At 44.9% G+C, this 19,388-nt stretch overlaps 1 protein-coding gene across 2 annotated transcripts in view; it reads right to left on the bottom strand.

The window, feature by feature from the left end:
* Positions 1-19,388, bottom strand: part of LOC147603792 (syntaxin-32-like) — an 84,250-nt gene that overhangs the window by 47,785 nt on the left and 17,077 nt on the right. The gene's annotated exons all lie outside the window — the stretch shown is intronic.

Raw genomic sequence — 19,388 nt, 5'->3', positions numbered from 1 at the left:
TCATTTCCGCTGTGCATTCTGACAAATTCCATTTCACTCATTAGTCATGTACAAGTTTCTAAAGCAATAAAGCAATCTATTTCCTCGTACTTGATATATGTAAGAAATCCAAAGGAATCTAAGGGTGATGAGTCACTCTCAACTCTTGATCATGAAAGGAAAGATTTTCTAAAGAAGTATGATGATTGTTTTGCAAATACTCTTCCAGGAGAGCTACCTCCAAAGAGACCGGAAGATCATAAGATTGACATCATGCCAAGAAGTTCACCTCCTAACAAACCTCCTTATCGAGTGAGTCAGGCTCAACAAGAGCAAATTATGAAGCAAGTGACAGAGCTTTCGAAAAAGGGTTTGATTCAACCTAGTTCATCACCTTTTTGCTCCCCGGTCTTCTTGGTTCAAAAAAAGGATGGTTCTTGGCGTATGTATATTGAGTACAAGGCTCTTAACAAGATCACTATAAAGAACAGGTTTCCTATTCCTAGGATTGATGATATCCTGGATAGATTGCATGGAGCCACTATCTTTAGCAGGATTGACTTGAAGAGTGGTTACCATCAAGTCAAGATTGTTCCAAGGGACATTCATAAGACTCCATTCAGGACTACTTTTAAACTCTATGTGTAAGCCCAGTGGGGCGTCATTGTGACAAACTCAACCACATGTCCAAGAGATAAATATATAGAGAGAGGGGGAGAGATAGAAGGGATTAGGGATCTTGCACAGTACACCACATTGAGCGGGGAACAGACCCCGGTCCCTTTCAAGAATTTATTCAAGAGCAATCCACTGGCACGCTGGCCAAGATCAATACAATCAATGAATATAAAACAAATAGATATGCCAATGTAAGATATCCAAGTCCATGTCGATGTCGAGACACAAGATCTCTAATGCCGAGCACACCACGGGGATGACCCACAAGTATCTTTCACCGGTCTAGTCCCAAATCTAATATCCAAATCCAATGAATCCAAATCCAGATCCAAGTCCACGTCCAAGTCCAAGTCCAAGTCCAAGTCTAGATCCAAATCCAAGTCCAAGTTCCATAACCAAGCTCCATGTTCATGTCCAAGCTTCATGCCCAAGCTATATGTCCAAGTTCCATGTTTATGTCCAAGTTTCATGTTCCATTTCCAAGCTCTATGTCCAAGTTCATATCCAAGTTTAAATAGTCCAAGTTCCCATGAGTATAACCTTGTTGACGAAGAAAACCATGGAAAAGCTCTTTCTAGCAAGAAAAGTGATATAAAACCTATTTTAATGGTTTTCGAGCGATAAAAACATCCAAAAAGCAGTTTTTAGGGTTTTTGGAGTAATTTTAGGATTTTTGAAATTTCTGTCTGTACATGTCTGTACAACACCACACACGCATCCGTCTAGGGCTAATCGTACATCTTAAAAGCAAGTTGGAGAAGATGTTGATGGCGAAGAAGAAGCTCTCCATGATCATAATGATGCCCACACATACACTCCACAATCTCCTTCATGATGCTACAAGAGAGGTTCCAGCCTTTTCATACTTGAAGAGGGCTCTGCTTTTTGCCAAAAGCTTAACCAAGCTTTTGCTTTTGCCTTTTTGCTTTCCACTTTATAATAAAATATTACTCACTTTTGTCAAAGTTCTTAAACTTTGCTTTTCTAACTTCAAGGCCTTGCTTTTTGGCCCTAGAGCTGCTTTTTGAAAAAGCGCCTTTTAGCTTTTTGGCCCGGCTCAGTCTCCTCTTTCCAATGGTGCCCTTGGCTCGCGATCAACCCTGCCCTATGTCTTCTTCCACTTGTCTTGTGTTCGAGCATGGATTTCATCATGTGAAATAGAGCTAGGAGGGCCAAATAGTTACATTCCCTCCCTCTTACATCGCAGTTGTCCTCAACTGCGGACCGCAAGTGTTCCAAGCACATCCATATATTCCATGTATATCCGTGTGTTCCAAGTACATGAAGTACTTCCATATGTTTGAAGGTACTAGCCCCATCTGGTGAGCTTGTGCATCTGGTCTTTCCCCATATCTGTGGTATCATCTACTCATCTAGCAACATCTCAATGCCTTTTCTTTGACCGATGTCCTTGTTCTTGATGGTACATCTTCATGGCCTATCACATGTGTCATGACCCTGTGAATTTGTGCAACGTATGTGTAAGCATGGTGGTGGGTGTGCAAGACATTTTTAATGTTCACACTTTGGGCACGGGTGACATTAGGAATTAATAAGGTCCTTTTTACATAATCCCATGTGGGGACAAATGTTTGGAGGGGACAAAGGTTTTCCTTTAAAACAAAAGAACACTTCTTTTAGAGAGTCGTGGCCCTTTTTGGGAGGCTCCACTTTATTTTTGGAGGACTCTTTTTCTTTGGGAAAAAAACAGTTGCAGCTAAACGTGGAGAGGGCTGATCGTGGGAAGAAGGTTGGCACACAGGCAGCTGCAGCAAAGAAGTGTGCTTCTCTCTTTTAGAGGGGTTGGCGGCTGGACTGGAATTACATGCAGGTGCTAGAGATTGTGGAAAAGCAGGGGGGCTAGTCGAGCAGCAACGCTGGCTAGTTTTTCTCTCTCTAAGCACACAGTCGGGCAGCAACGATTGCTGGGTCTTTACTTGTGCACAGGCGGCTGCAGCAGAAACGCACAGTGGACAGAGAAAAGGGCTGGCCTGTACATTGGTTAGGCAGGTGGTGCATAGGGGCTGCACAGCAGGTGTTTTTCCTCCTTGCAACAGGCCAGCGCACAGGGGCTACAGCTATACGTTTTCCTTGTCTCTCTAGGCGACTGGTTGGGCTACAGAGAAGACAGTTTTGGACTACGCGTGACCAAGATTGCAGGCTAACACGACTGTGTTTCTCTCTTTCTCTCTCTCTCGTGGAGGGTGACAGGTTGCAAGAGAAACAGGGAGGATTGGCAGTGCTGGACAGAGACAGCTGATTGTTGATTTCTCTCTTTTACAGGCTTGTGGGTGGTGTCAAACGCACACAGTTTAAAACTCCTCTTCCTTCCGACTCATGGGTTGTTCGGGAGTGTCTTTCCTGGTCCCTTGTGAGAGGAGGGATTTACAGCCTGAGAGGGTAAAAACAGGAGTACACTTAGCATGTTTTTGGAAGAGTTTACGGGCTGATGTATGGCTGTGTTTTTGGCTATGTGCATGTGCCAATTCGATGCATAATCAGGGCCTCGTGGATGTATTATCTTGGCAGATTAGAGGTGAATAACAGTGTGGTGTTTTGGGCACAGGGCTGTGTAAAACCTCTATGCTAAGAGGTCCAGGGGACTGGCAGTCTGGACATGCATATGTATAAGCCATGAATGGCCATGATGTATTCAGTTAAACTCTTCCATTGAATGTGAATAAAGAAATACCGAAAGGGGTGCCAAGCTTTGGGGCCAACAGGTGTCGTTCTTTTTGTGTAGGAGCACTCTGGCTCCCTTTTTATCTGTCTTATTTGCTAGATTACAACTGTGTTTGGGTGACTACTAGTCTACCGCACTTTGGTTTCTACTAGAGGCCGTTTTCAAGGTTCCATTGCCGAGATCATCACCAACTTTCCTAAGGGGGTGAGCTCGTGGTTGTCTCGAGGAAAGTCGTTGCTGAAAATTTCAGCAAGATGTCACACTATGAGAATGTCTATGACTATGATGATGAGGAAGAGGAGGAGACCACTCTTGAGAGGACTGAATCTGAGGATGTACTTGCAGGAGAACAGGCTGCAGAAGATGCACGTTATGAGCATGTAATGCAGCCAGAAGATATGCCAAGTAAAGAGGAAGATGATGCCCAATTCAAAGCCCGTTTGGCAGGGGCAATGGATGTGCTCATGCAGCTCACGCATAGTGAGAAGTTTGCTGACTTTATGAGGGCCCCTTCTCAGCCTAAGAAGAAGAAGAAGGTGCGTTCTAGGAACCCACCTCAAGGTAATAGTAGTGCCTTCCCACAAGATCTTGCTTTTGCACAGTTTTCCAACATGAAGAACAGTTATGGTGCAAACCCACAGAGTTCCTTTTTTGGGCAGCCACCTATTCCACAGCAATCGATCCATCCAAGCTATTTTGGCGGTGGTTCTGTGTTCCAATCTATGACCGGGGAGGGGGGTTACCCTCAAGGAGGTATGGGAATCCAAGGGAATTTTGGAGCTAGTTTTCAGCCTGGCATGCAAGGCAACATGTATGGTGGTATGCAGCCCGGAATACAGGCAATATGTATGGGGGCATGCAGCCCGGAAAGCAAGGAAACATGTATGGGGGCATGCAGCCCAGTATGCATAGTGGTATGTTTGGAAACATGGGAAGATCAGCAGGATTGCATCGTATGCAAGGTGTGGCAACTGGCAATGTTGACACTAGTATGAGCATGAATGCAGGGGGTAGCAATCTTATGAAGCCACCTCCTTACAATAATCTAACGCCTATGGGTAAGGCAAAGGATTATAAGGAAGGGGAAGCTACAGTGAAATTTGACACATTCAATGGGGCCAAAGACAGGCTCAAGGCTCATAGTTGTTTCTCGTACCAGTACGAATGGGTTCGTACGGTACGATATCGTACGCTATGAGTTTTTTTTTCCCAAAAATAAAATTCCTTGAAAAAAAATCCAAATGCTTTAAAAAATATAGAAACCTTGCTTAATGAAGATCCCAAATGCTCGCAATACTTCGCAACTTTCATGTCCACTCAATATTCCATATGGGGTTGTTGAGACGCGAGAGGCCTAAAAAATCTGGCGAGGTAGACTGGTAGTGTACACTTGATTGGTAGGATGAGAGAATCTTGCTACATCACTTGGAGATCCCTGGTATAGGTAGGCTAGACAGTTAGATTCTCAAGTTATGTACGAGGGAGAAGATTTGGACATGGCCATTTTGATCTAGAGAGGAGTCCCTAAACCTATCACCCTAGATGCACTGCTAGTATTCGTGCAAGGCTGGTCCCTTAGTCATAAACGCTACACTCAGAGACCTTTGGTATTGCATTACCCATCCAGGTTCTTTTTTGGAGACAATCGGGAGATCCAACTGGGCGAGACACACATCCATGTTCTGGTTCCTCAAGCACTGTAGACTCCTCCCCTCCTGACCTTCCCTCACATTCAAGCTTGAACCTCCATAGGTTGTAAGTGTAAAAAATAAAAACCGTATTTTATCGTACGGTATCCGAAAATTTCATATCGTACCAAAAATTCCCGTACGATATCGTATCATATGGTATTGTATTTTCGTACCATGACAACTATGTCAAGGCTCTTACCTTTTTACAACCGTTTGATGCTGCTTTTTTTTTTGTGGAAATTACACAGAATCTTCAAAAGTGAGAAAAGCTACGACTTTTCTCAAGGGCAATGCATTGCAGTGGTGATCCACTCTTCTTTTGCAGGGTATAGCACCATCTACTTGGGTACAGTTTAAACACGTGTTCTCTTCCGTGTGGCTCACATCTACATTTGAGGTGGATGTAATGACAACATGGCATAAGTTGGATGCATCGAAATGTAAGAATCTTGAGGATTACAACAAGAAGTTTTGGAAAGCTTTACTCCCAGTTACTTCTTATCGTGCAGTGCCACTGTCTACGTAGGTTGAGAAGTATTGTTGTGGGTTGCCCAAGGAAGTGCAAGACTATTGCATTAAGACCCGAGTAACAAATATGTCGCAGATGATAGAGAATGCCATGACGGCAAATGCGTTGCTCACTAGGTTTCAACTTAAGGGCACCAAAAGCACTGGCAAGAAAACTAAGAAGTAAGGGCATGCATCTCGTGATGCAACAGTGCTTGCAAAGAAGCGGCGTAAGATGTTACCAATGCCCAAGAGAACTCCTAAGAAGAAGCAGGCTTTGTTGGATGCCACGAAATGCTTTTTCTGTACCGAAGGACAGATGTCTTTCAGTTGTCCCAAGCATAAGTCCAACAAGGACTCTGACACTAAAGGGGAGCCCAAGTCTAAGAAAGTAAAGCCTTCTACAAGGTTAGTTCCTGATCTTGTTGGGGAACAACCAAGTGGTGAGGAGACTGAGTTGTGCAGAGCATGGGGCAAAGTTAGAGATCAGAATGCTTTGATTTTCTTTGACACAAGTGCTAGAGCCAACTTTATCTCACCAGATTTGGCTGGCAGATTGGGGATCCGTGCAGAGGAGATGGGGTCTTTGTATGAGGCTAATATGGCTTGTCTTGGGTATGCAAAACCCGTTACCCCTATTATTGGGAAGCTGAGGCTTCATGTGCAAGGTTATGTGATGTGGACAGTGAGGAATTCTATAATCATGCCACTTATGGATGTGATGTTTTGTTGGTATGCCATGGTGTCATAGAGTACATGCGGTGGTGGATACGTACAACAGGAAGATTACTTTGACTCATAGAGGGAAAGAGCACATTTTGGATGTAAAGCTTAAAAGAGAATCTGTTCCTATTGTATTGGCTTCGGCCATTTCATCAGTAATGAAAAAGCATCTTTCCGCGTACCTAGTTTTTGTAAAGGATGTAAAAGATGATAAATCTCAATCTAATTTGTCTATGTTAGATAAAGATAGGACTGATTTCCTACATGAGTACCAAGATTGCTTTTCCGAGTCATTGCCAGGAGAACTTCTTCTAGAAAGGCTAGAAGATCATGCTATTGATCTTATTCCGAGGAGTACTCCACCAAATAGACCGCCGTACATGTTAGTGCAGCCCAACAAGAGGAACTTATGAGCCAGGTATAGGAGTTGTTGAAAAAGGGGTTGATTTAGCCTAGCTCATCACCCTTTTGCTCGCCTATGCTCTTAGTGCAAAATAAAGATGGTTCTTGGTGCATGTGTATAGATTACAGGGCGCTAAACAAGAACACCATCAAGAATCGATTCCCTATTCCGAGAATCGATAACATATTGGACCACTTAGAGGGCTCCACAGTCTTAAGTCGAATAGACTTGAAAAGCGGGTATCATCAGATACGCATTAGACCCGAGGATGTGCATAAGACAGCATTTCGGACCACCTTTGGGCTATATGAGTTCTTGGTCATGCCGTTTGGCTTGACAAATGCTCCCGCCACCTTTAACAGGATGATGGACAGGATTTTCCGGCCTCACAGAGCGTTTGTGGGCACATTCTTTGATGACATGATTGTGGATTCACGCTCAAATGAGGAGCATAGGGAGCATTTGGCCACAGTGTTTGAAGAACTCCGGAAGCATAGGTTGGTCATAAATGGCAAGAAGAGAGAGTTTTTCTTGGAAAAAATACACTTCTTGGGACACATCGTGTCTAAAGATGGAGTCCATATGGATCCTTCGAAAGTGGAAGCGATTCTCAATTGGCCAGATTTGAAGATCGTGCATTGATGTACGCAGCTTTTTAGAATTGTGTTCCTATTATAGGTGGTACATACGGTATTTTGCTAAGATTGCTTTGCCCCTTCATGCCTTAACAAAGAAGGGAACTCCATTTCGATGGACTGATTGAAAAATTGTAGCCTTTGAAAAACTTAAAGAAAAGCTTACTTCGGATCCCGTATTGGTACTACCGGATATCCGAAAGGCTTTTGTTGTCCAGTGTGATGCATGTGGGAACAGCATTGGGACAGTTCTCATGCACGAAGGACATGTGATCGCCTATGAGAGTCGTATATTACAGAATGCCGAGAAGCATTTATAGGTCTATAAGAAAGAGATGTTGGTTGTAATTCATGCTCTTTCTACATGGAAACACTATTTGCTTGGGGTTGATTTCACTGTGCAGACAGATCATCAGACCTTGCGTTATTTCCTCACACAAACTAAACTTTCTGAGAAGCATATGAGATGGGCCAACTTTTTGTCTATGTTCCACTTTCAGATTGTACATGTGGAAGGCAAAAAGAATGTTGTAGCAGATGCTTTGTCACGCAAGCCACAGGTCTCAGCAGTTTCACATGCTTATCATCATGAGCTTGATGAGATGAAAGAGCAGTATGCCCAGGATGAGGATTTTGACAGGGTCTATGATCAGATGTCTGAGGGTCAGCGGCATGATCATTATACTCTCAGGGATGGCTTCTTGTTGATGCATGGTAGACTGTATTACCAGGCAGTTATGACTCAAGGTTATGATTGAAAGTCATGCTTCACCGTATGCAGGTTATAGGGACATTGAGGCCAGAGTAAAGGCAGTTGAGGCTTTCTTTTATTGGCCGACCTTGAGAAGAGATGTTGATACTTTTGTTAGGCAATGCATCGTATGTCAAAAGGTGAAGTTTGACCGTCAAAAGACACCAGGGTTACTTCAGCCTTTACCTATTCTAGATAGACCACGGGAGAGCATTGCCATAAATTTTATATTTGATCTTCCAAGGACACAAACGGGAAATGATGGCATTTGGACCATCATATGCAGGTTCAATAAGCGGGCTCATTTCATTCCCGTGCGTAAGAAGATCAAAGTTGATCACATGGTGAAGTTATTCATGGCGAACATCTTCAAGTATCATGGCATGCCTTCATCTATCATTAGTGACCGTGATCCACGGATGACGAGTTTATTTTGGAGAGGGTTGTTTGACAACATGGGTACAACTCTCAAGTTTTCATGATCGTTTCATCCACAGACAGATGGGCAGTCGGAAGAGGCTAATTCCACATTGTTAGATCTTCTCAAGTGCTACGTGTGTCACAGCACAAGCAACAATGGGAAAAGTATCTTCCTTTGGTGGAGTTCGCTTATAACAACATCATCCATACCTCGACGAGCAAGACGCCTTTCGAGATTGTGGAAGGAGAGAAGAAGGTACCACCCATTTTGCACACAAAGGATAAGATCTTTCAGGCTGACCAATATGTGGAGAATATGGATGAAGCTTATAGGAGCGTTAAGTTGGCACTCCAAAAAACTCAACAAAAGCAAAAGAAGGCAGCAGACCGTCACAGGCTTGCATTAGAGTTTGCATTGGGTGACTGGGTTCTTTTGCGATTTGAGAAAGCTAGGCTCAAGAAGATGAAGGGTAAAGAGCGCTTATTCCCTAAGTAAAGCATGCGCTATTATGGACCTTTTCAGGTATTGGAAAAGATCGGTGAGGTGGCCTATCGTTTGAAGCTACCAGATCACTGGAGGATTCACAATGCATTTCATGTGAGTCTACTTAGACCTTTCCGAGGGGATGTGCCTGAGGATGTATCAGATGAGGCTCAGGCGGAAGTGGAGGAACTTGATGAGGTTCTTATTCCCGAGCAAATACTGGCACATAAGGAAAGAAAGGTACAAGGTAAAGTTTCCCATCGCGCTATCTTGTGAAGTTCAAGAACTATTCACCTATGGATGTGAAGGGGATGGAGGAGGGTGACGTAGTAGATTCACCTCAGATATTGCAGCTTTATCTTGATGCCTTTGAGTTGGAGCCGACTCTTGCGACGGCTCATTCAGGCTCAGCAGAGCATAGGTCTGGAGCATTGCCTGATGCTCAAGAGGGGGGTAGCACCTCCGCTCCCTTGATACAGACAGGCTCAAATGTTATCTAGAGGTCGCTTGGTGCAGCTTTTGTCTCACCCGAAGGTACTGACACCCGACAGTATATCTGCTTATGGGACTTCTATGATATATGTGTACTAGTCACATTGGATGTTGTGGTTATGTATGGTTCACAGTGGTATACAATTTGGACTATTACTACACCATTGGCTTGCAATGAATGTTGCTACATATGCATGGCTCAGAGAGATTGGGACCTTGATCTTGCCATATTGTACTTTTCACTTTTAGTTGGATCACATGGCTGATATCTTGCTGTAATGGGCAGCCTTCGTTATCAAAGTGGTTCCACTTTGGATGTCTTGTTGTATCACCAGAATGCAATCGAGGACGCTTGCCATTTTTCAAGAGGGAGGTATGTCATGACCCTGTAAATTTGTGCAGTACAACGCTGGCTGGTATTTCTCTCTAAGCACACAATCGGGCAGCAACGATTGCTAGGTCTTTACTTGTGCACAGGCGGTTGCAGCAGAAACGCACAGTGGACAGAGAACACGACTGGCCTGTACATTGGTTAGGCAGGTGGTGCACAGGGGCTGCACAGCAGGTGTTTTTCTTCCTTGCAACAGGCCGACACACAGGGGCTACAGCTGCACGTTTTCCTTCTCTCTCTAGGCGACTGGCTGGGCTACAGAGAAGACAGTTTTGGACTGCACGTGGCCAGGACTGCACGCTGACAGGACTGTGTTTCTCTCTCTTTCTCTCTCTCGTGGAGGGTGACAGGTTGTAGGAGAAACAGGGGGGATCGGCGTTTCTGGGACAGAGACAACTGACTGTTGATTGCTCTCTCTTTTACAGGCTTGTGGGTGGTGTCAAACGCACACACGTTAAAACTCCTCTTCCTTCCGGCTCATGGGTTGTTCGGGAGTGTCTTTGCTGGTCCCTTGTGAGAGGAGAGATTTACAGCCTAAGAGGGCAGAAACAAGAGTAAACTTAGCATGTTTTTGGAAGAGTTTACGGGCTTATGTATGGCTGTGTTTTTGGTTATGTGCATGTGCCAATTGGATGCATAATCAGGGCCTCGTGGATGTATTATCTTGGCATATTAGAGGTGAATAACCGTGTGGTGTTTTGGGTACAGGGCTGTGTAAAACCTCTATGCTAAGAGGTCCAGGGGACTCGCAGCTTGGACATGCATATGTATAAGCCATGAATGGCCATGATGTATTCAGTTAAACTCTTCCATTGAATGTGAATAAGGGGCGCCAAGCTTTGGGGCCAACAGGTGTCGTTGTTCTTTTTGTGTAGGAGCACTCTAGCTCCCTTTTTGTCTGTCTTATTTTTTGGATTACAACTGTGTTTGGGTGACTGCTAGTCGAGCACACTTTGGTTTCTACCAAAGACCAGTTTCAACATGTGTTAGATAAAATAAATGCATACTCGCCTTCTGCAAAAACTAGACACAAGCCAATCAACAAATCATTCACGTCTACTGGGTACTCCAAGTACTGGCCAGGTAGTTTGGAGCCCAGGAGACTATCACATGCCATAACTCCAAGCATTGTCCATACATCAAAAACAGCACACAAAGTCAAAGAAATTCAAACATACATCAAAATGCAGTGCACAAGTAATGATCCTCCTATTCATGGATTGTCTTGTCTGGTTTCATCAAAACCGTGCTGCGCCATCTAGCCACTAGGACCGCTCAGACTATCCTCAAGGCCATCTGGTCACTAGGACTGCCCGAGAGTCCATCAATAGTCATCTGGGCCATCTGGCCACATTGACAGCCCGACTATGGTCCTTTTCCTTCCTAGCTCTCCAAGCTAAGAATTCTTCATCTTGGAGAAATTGTCTGAACTGCTGAAAATCATGGTACTCTTCTGACGACTCTGGTTCCCATCCTGAAGTCCTAGATCAGCCTCTTAGTTATTCCCTTCATGAGGCCCTTGGTCTCAAAACGCAAGGCCCTGAAGATTGCAAAAGCATAAATCAAGAACTTTGACTATTATTAAAACAAAAGCAAAGTGTGGCAAAAGCATGGTCCCCCGTCAGGTATATAAGGAGCTTCTATCCTATAGGTGAGGCATAGAAAAGTACTCATGAGGTTCTTGAAACAGATCTTGTAAGAATTCACCATCAACGTCCCTTTATCCACACACTACCATCTCCTCCACCTCAGCCGACGGCAGCCACCCCAGAAGCACCACTACTCCATCACCCTAAAAGCTGTGCGCCACCTGGACTTCCTACTGTTTGGTTGCGCCGCCCTTGCAGCGCCTGTGTACTTCTGCGCGCCGTCTGTCTGCAGCAGCACCGCCCCTGCTTTGTTGACTCTGCGTCACCCTGAGCAGAGCCACCTTGTAGACAGCACCTGTTCCACCTGCAGTGCCAATACTCTACTTTGCTTGCACCGCCATCTGAACTACAGCATTCTGCCTAGCAGCGCCGCCTTACTCTGCTGCGCTGCCATCACCAGCACCATCTCTGCCTCTGCCAGAAGCGCCAGCGCCTGCAGCGCTCTGCCCAGCAACGCCTCCTGCACATCACCGCCTCTGTGTGGTCCTGTGTGCTGCCTCTGCCTTGCAACAGCTTCACCACCTTGTGTGCCACCTTCAGTCATAAAGCGAGCACCACCTCCTACTGCTGCCCTTGAGAACACTGTTTTACACTAGAAGCACCGCCCTAAATCTCTATTGTGCTATCACCCTCAAAACTCCATTGACAAGTTATGATCTCCTCAGTGTGGGTGTATCTTGGGATTATCTTTCTGGATTACAAGTCTCTTGTGGGTCATCCTCGTTATGAGCTCGGCCACAGTTATCTTGTGCCTCGACATCGACTCGGCCTAACCTCGATATCGACACTTTTGTTTGATGTTGTATTCATTTATTGTATTGGTCCTGGCTTGGAAAAGCCCATGGATTGTTCCTGAAATAAATTCCTAAAGAGGGGGCAGGGGCATGGTGTACTGTGTGAAACCCCTATTCCCATCTCTCTCTCCCCCTTCTCTTTCTCTATCTTTCTCTCTCGTACACGTGGTTGCATCTGTGACTGCACGCTCCATTTGGACTCACACAGTTTAGAGGAAGATGCTAGAGAGAGAGTGAAGTACGCAACTCAAATGATGTGACGCTTGCTTGATTATTTCAATGGAGTAAAAGTACCTTTTATAAGTACAAAGGTTGCATGTGTGACATCACTGCAGATGTTATAGTACACACAAATATCTAGATATTGAGTTGGTTCACACACACACACACACAAATACATAAGCCTTCTAGAGGCTGTTCAAACATAGGTAAGCCCTTGATTCCCAACATTCACTCCCGACTAGCACTTCGCGCCTACAGAGAAACCCTCTGTGAAGTACAACACTGAGGAAAGCAGATGAACATGACAATTTGGTGACCCACATATATATATGCACCAATGCTCCTAGTCAGCTAGTAGTAGCTGTCGGCTAGCTGTACCCAGCTGCCATGTCATAATTGCCACGTGTCACTTGCAGTGTCCAACTCTACTTGTCAGCTACTATCTGATGTCTAGCTCTGCCCTATATATTCATGGGTGTATCGCATTCTCCCCTTCTTGCATTGAAGCTGTCCTCAGCTGAACGGTGTCCATATAAAGTTCCCTTCCATAAAAAGGAAAAAACTTGGTAAAGGTCATCCAAGATACCCAAGATCCCAAACACTGCGAGACCACTCTCTGTCCCATTGTGAAGGCTCATATTTCATCCTCGCCGCGTCAACGTGAAGACCTGCAGAGAAATCTATGAATGACCAACTTCCACCGGATCAAGCACTCTCTGTGAGTAAATAAACAAAATGGGCTAACCTTTCTATCACCCAATGTGTGGTAGATCGGTTAGCTCATGGAGTTGTTATTCAACACATTTTGTGTTCGAATCTCACTCCTGTCGGATAGATCTTGTTTGATCTCTTGGGATTGTTCCTACGACATTAAAACAGCGTTCTTCTCTGTCTATCCAACCGTCCATGAAATAACACTATAAAGCTCTGAGTATCCTCCGGTAGCCCACGAGAAGAACACTCTACAAAATGGATGAGCAAAACTCCAAACTCCAGCCACTAATACATTGGCTTAGATGGAGCACAAGAACTTCTTGCACCATCTCCAATGCACCCTTAAGGAAGAAAGCAGAACTAAGAATCATACTCCTTATAAATGTTGCACCAAATCTCAATCCATCAATAGTAAGTACAGCTCGGCACCCGCATGTCTAAACCACCCATGTCCCGTGGAATATACTCCAAGTAATACGTCTCGCTGATACACCGAAGTCAAAACCCCAATTGTTGTTGGTACAGTCTCCAAGAAATCTATGTACCGTGAAGATACACCAGCTGGCCTATCCTCCCATGATGAAGACAAATCTAATGACATGTCCTCCTACGGTGCCTCTGTGGTGCCTCCATGATATCACACACTGAAGATACTCCACGCAATGCAAATGGCAGGTGAGAAGAGTCCTCCTTAACGACCCCAAAAACCGAAGCCAAAGATTCTCTATGGTGCCGTGCATCCCGCACTTGGATGCCACGTAGACATATCTGTACAGAAGGTGTAGGACCTGGGATGGTGAACTGGTCCCATGTGAGCCCAATCCGGGACGAGTCAGCTAGGGATCCATCTCAATCGTCCGAGGTCAGGTGTGCTTTGTCCTGCACAGGAGTCCAAGGTCAGGAGTGCACTGTCCTGCACATGAAACAGTGCCAGTCCGCGCTGTGAGTCTCCCTCTAGAATGATGTCAGTGATTCTGTGTATCTGGTATGGTACCGAATGCCAGATCACTCAGTAGTTAGTTAGGGTTTGCTTTTAGAACACGGGGCCAGCCCATAGGGCTACCCCAAGTCTTAGTGTGGGCATGGGGATGGTGTGAAACCACCCCCATTAGGGCCAGGAAGGCCCTGGCTGAACCCACCAGCCCTCAAATTGTTTGCAAAAGCATTGTCCAGCCCATCCAGAATCAGGCCCATGATGCCTAGCCATTTAGGGAATGATGCACAGCATATTATGTAGCATTTAATGCTGATTATCAGTCGTGGGACAAACAAGGCTGGCCGACTGGATTCGTATAGCTGGCCAACTGCTCTAGGTGGAGTAGTATAAATAGGAGAACCCACAATCCCATTAGTTCATCTCATTTCTCACCAAGAGCTCAAGCATAAAGGGGCTAGACAAGCCAAGAAGGTGCTAAGCAAAGGGGTGAAGGACTGCAAGTCAAGGGCAAGGAATTCCCAGCCAAGAAAGGTCAAGGTTTTTTGTATTTTCTTTTCAGATTCACATCATTCTAATAAAGCAAATACACCATCCGTGGTGGGGGCCCTACAGAGGGTATTTGGGACCCAATACTGTGTCCTCTCTCTCTCTCTCTCTCTCTCTCTCTCTCTCTCTCTCTCTCTCTCTCTCTTCTACACATCTTCAGTCAATTTGTGCGTTAATTCCGTCGCTAAAAGAGTAATGATTTCTGAGCATTGAAGTTACCGATCTTCTCCGAAGCTTCCGCATGTTACACTATGATATCACACACTGAAGATACTCCACACAATGCAAATGGCAGGTGAGAAGAGTCCTCCTTAACGACCCCAAAAACCGAAGCCAAAGATTCTCCACTGAGTGCAAACGACAACTATGAAGACTCTCCCTCAAAAACCTGGTTGAAAACTTCCTATGTTCATACCTGTGGCCTGATGCAATGAAGCACCCTGAGTGTGTGCTCAACCCTAGAAATGAAAAAAGCTGAGATGCACATACATGCATCTCCTTCACACTCATTCTTCAATTCTAAAGAAGCCGCCTCCTCAGACTACTTCTCCGGTTTTGAAGAAGCCTCCTCCTCGGATTGCTCCTCCAAGGTCTTCGAACAATCCTTCGCAATTGCTCGGTGGAGTCACAATAACAACTATCCAGCAAACATCTTGGCATGACGCTTTTTAGGGGTGAGGCAAGTCACCAAAACTCCCCCACTTGCTGTGTCCTTACCACCCTTGGGCTTGGACTGGCTACCCTTGTTTTTGCCTTTCTGTTGCCATGTTGTTGAGTCCCAGACTTGAAACTGTCCCGCGTCTTGAGGGTTGTAGCAAGACGAACTCCATATCTAAAAGATCACATGGCCGATGTGCACAAACATATGCGTACAAAGACGGTTTTAACCCATCCACAAATTGCTCTACTTGCTCCAACTGTCCGAACAGTCCTTGGGAGCATTAGCAAAAGCTTCCAAAAACGAGCGAGATAGTTGATTATCGATTCACCATGTTTTTGCATAAAACGCTCCCACTATTTCTTCAATTCACACTGGTAATCGACGAGAATAAACTGTGTCAAGACCGCCTTGCGACAGTTATCCCAGCAAGTCACACAGTGGTGCCTAAGGTGGTCTTCCCACCACAAGCAAACAGCACCCGTCAAGCCATATGCACCAAATGGAACTGAAAAATATCTGAACCACCTGCTGCTACCAACGTGGCAACCATCTCGCCGGTCCAGTTGGTTACAACTTCTTCGTCCATCTTCCCGTTGAACTTGGGAGGCTTCAGAAGCTTCATTAATTAAGCTCGTTCCTCGCCAAGCATGGAGGAAGAACTCCACAAACCGGTAGTCCCCCGATGTTGGGCCGGTGAAGGCAAGCAAGAACTATCCAGAGAACTGGTGGAGGGACTCCACAAAGGAGACCGTCGATGATGTGAGTGGCATCTCTCTTGCCTACTACGCATAGGTGAAGAATGATGGCAAAGCTCATCTAGTACATCCTTGCGTGCATCCAAAGGAGTAAAAAGCCCTCCTCCAGAAAGTTTTGCCACTTCGTCCTCAGAATTGTCCAACACTTGCTCTCAGACACGAGCCCTTGTAGATTCCATATCCGGAATACTAGGTTCTCGAGGTAACTACTCCATCCTATGGAGAAACAAGCAAAGATAGCCTCCATTTTAGCTGCATGCACATCCATGGATGTCTTCATGCTGAGAAGTGAATCAATGAGTTGTGAATCCATGACAAATATCTAGTGATCGGGTGAGGGACTTCAACCTTGAACCATGAGGTAAGGGTTTGGTGGGGCAGGGAAGCACAATATACCCTAAATAACCCAGGTACAATGAAGAGACCCAAATATTCACTTCTCCCAAACCTGAACACATACGAGTGCCAGGAATGTCATGTGCACCCCGTGCCATGGCTAATCTTCGGCATGAACATTCTTAATTCCTAATTGGTCAACAGTTAAGCTAGCATCAGAGGCATCATCATCGTCGTCGTCATCATCAGCATTACCTTCAGCATCGGCATTATCCTCATCAGCATCACCATTTTCATCATAAGTATCAAGGAAGGGCTGTGGGGCCCTATCAACAGCCTATAGCCTTAGGTCGGCAATCAGCAACAGTCCCCAGGTAGCAGGCAGCACCATTGATGTCAAGGCTGGCAAGTGTGGGCAGACAAAGGAGCCAAGCAGCATTTATCTCAGCAAAAGGAGATTTATTTGTCCAAGAACTGGCCGATTGCATTCAAGCTGGCCGACCAGTCCTTCTCACCATATATATAAGCATCTCATCATTTTCAGCATTCATCAATCAAGTCATTTTCAAAAGTTCATTCATTCAAAAGTCAACATAAGTCATGTAGAAAAGGGCCAAGGTCATCCCTATGGGACTGACCATAGGCCTAAGTCATGTATAAGCAATCGTATAACCTTTTTGTACCATATGAATAAAAGAAAACCCTGACACCCAATCTCTCTCTTCTTCTCTCTCCTCTATCTTAATCATCTTAATTCAGTATCAATGTTCTTAATCAGGCTTAGGGCTATGGATCAGTATAGCAAGGCTTCCGCACATGCAACATTGGTATCAGAGAATTTAGGCTTAGCTCACTAAGCATAGTCTCAAGGAAGGTGCGTTTTGGCAGAAATAGCAAGGTGGCAAATGGAGTAATCTGCAACAATAGGCAGAGCCAAAGGAAGCATTCTATGGGTAGGTACGCATACCAGTACCTCATTAAGCTCTCAGATCGTTCCAAAGGCCTAGCAACAGGCATGATCAATTCTGGCAACTGACCTGACGCTGTGTTAAGGGTAAGGGAAAAGCAGGCATGGGGACAACAATGTACAGATGCAAAATTCTTCAGTAAGACTTGGAAGTGGAGATCAAGAGTGAAGGTAACCAAGACAAAAATATCAATCAATCAAGGTCAAAGTCAAAGTCAGTAAAGTTGAAGTCAAAGTCAAAGTCAGTAGAAGTCCAGGGAGGAAGGATGACAGACTATCCACCCCGTCATCAAGTTTAGCAGAAGGGAATGTCACATGCACATCTGTGCCATGGCTAATCTTCGGCATGAACATTCTTAATCCCTGATTAGTCAACAATAAAGCTACCATCAAAAGCATCATCAGATCAACATCATCATCATCAGCAGCATTAGCGTCAGCATTATCCTCATCATCATCACCATCTTCATCATAAGTATCAAGGAAGGGTTGTGGAGCCCTGTCGGCAAGCAACAGCAGCAATCCCCAGGCAGCAGGTGGCAGCATTGATGTCAAGGCTGGTAGGTGTGGGCATACAAAGGAGCCAAGCTCAGCATTTATCTCAACAAAAGGAGATTTATTTATCCAAGAACTGGCCGACTGCATTCAAGGTAGCCGACCAGTCCTTCTCAGCATATATATAAGCATCTCATCATTTTCAGCATTCATCAAGTCATTTTCAAAAGTTCATTCATTCAGTAGTCAGCATAAGTCATGTAGAAGAGGGCCAAGGTCACCCCGATGGGACTGACCATAGGCCTAAGTCATGTACAAGCATTCATGTAACCTTTTTGTACGATATGAATAAAAGAAAACTCTGACACCCAATCTCTTTCTTCTTCTCTCTCCTCTCTTAATCATCTTATATCAGCATCAATGTTCTTAATCAAGCTTAGGGCTGTGGATCAGTACAGCAAGGCTTCCGCGCATGCAACAAGAAAAGCAAAGAAATTCGAGGTTCCCTAGGCTTTGATACCAACTAAAGAACACTTGCGCGTACGTGAGTGCGACGGAATCACACATACAACACACACGAGTCGTAAACTACTACTTTGAATTATGTACAATAAGATGTAATACAACTAAAATTCAAGTACAAGATGTGGCTGAGAATGAAGACGTCAAATCATAGCCCTATGACCTATCGTTCACTCCCAGCTAGCACTTCGCCTAAAGAGAAACACTCTGTGAAGTACAACAGTGGAAAGCAGATGAATATGACCATTTGGTGACCTGCGTATATATATGCACCAATGCTCCTAGTTGGCCAATAGTAGTTGTCGGCCAATTGTACCTGGCTGCCACGTGTCACTTGCGATGTCTAACTCTGATGTCTGGATACTATCTGATGTCTGGCTCCGCCCTGTATACTCGTAGATGTGTCACATATATAGCCTTAGTCAACCTATAAATAACCGTTGACTCATAAATAGCCTTAACTTAAGGGATAACTCCTATAAACCTTAACCCAAGTAATCACAGCTTGCTGTACTAATCCTCATGAGGCCCAACTAACCATGTGGTTAGCGTCAGCAAGTACATAAAAGGTCCATCCGTAGGCTTGGCTCCAAATCTATCGGCTCTATGTTCAATGGTACTTCTACTAGAACTTTTGCACACCCAACAACTATGCTATTATGGAGCTATACCATTCAACAAACTTATTCATCAATTACACCCTCACAACACGAGTGTGTACTTTTGAACTAAGTTCTGAATTTTTCGAAACCTTCTCTTGTGTGCACAGCTGCATTAAACCACTGTGTTTAACACTCTGGATTGTAAGACGCAGTTCAAGTAGGTCGTACTTTGGGGCTTTCAGCTGATTATGGTTTACTGCTGCACTACCATTATGCAACTGCTTTGATCACCGGAAAAGATACCCTCCTCACAACTGTCTGCCATGTCCATCTACAGTTCTCTTTCCTGCA

This window comes from Cibotium barometz, chromosome 63 (assembly GCF_041138505.1).
Source record: "Cibotium barometz isolate CiBa-2024 chromosome 63, ASM4113850v1, whole genome shotgun sequence".
Taxonomy (NCBI): Eukaryota; Viridiplantae; Streptophyta; class Polypodiopsida; order Cyatheales; family Cibotiaceae; genus Cibotium; species Cibotium barometz.
The sequence above is the reverse complement of the archived record's forward strand: the minus strand, read 5'-3'. Positions and strand labels throughout refer to the sequence as shown.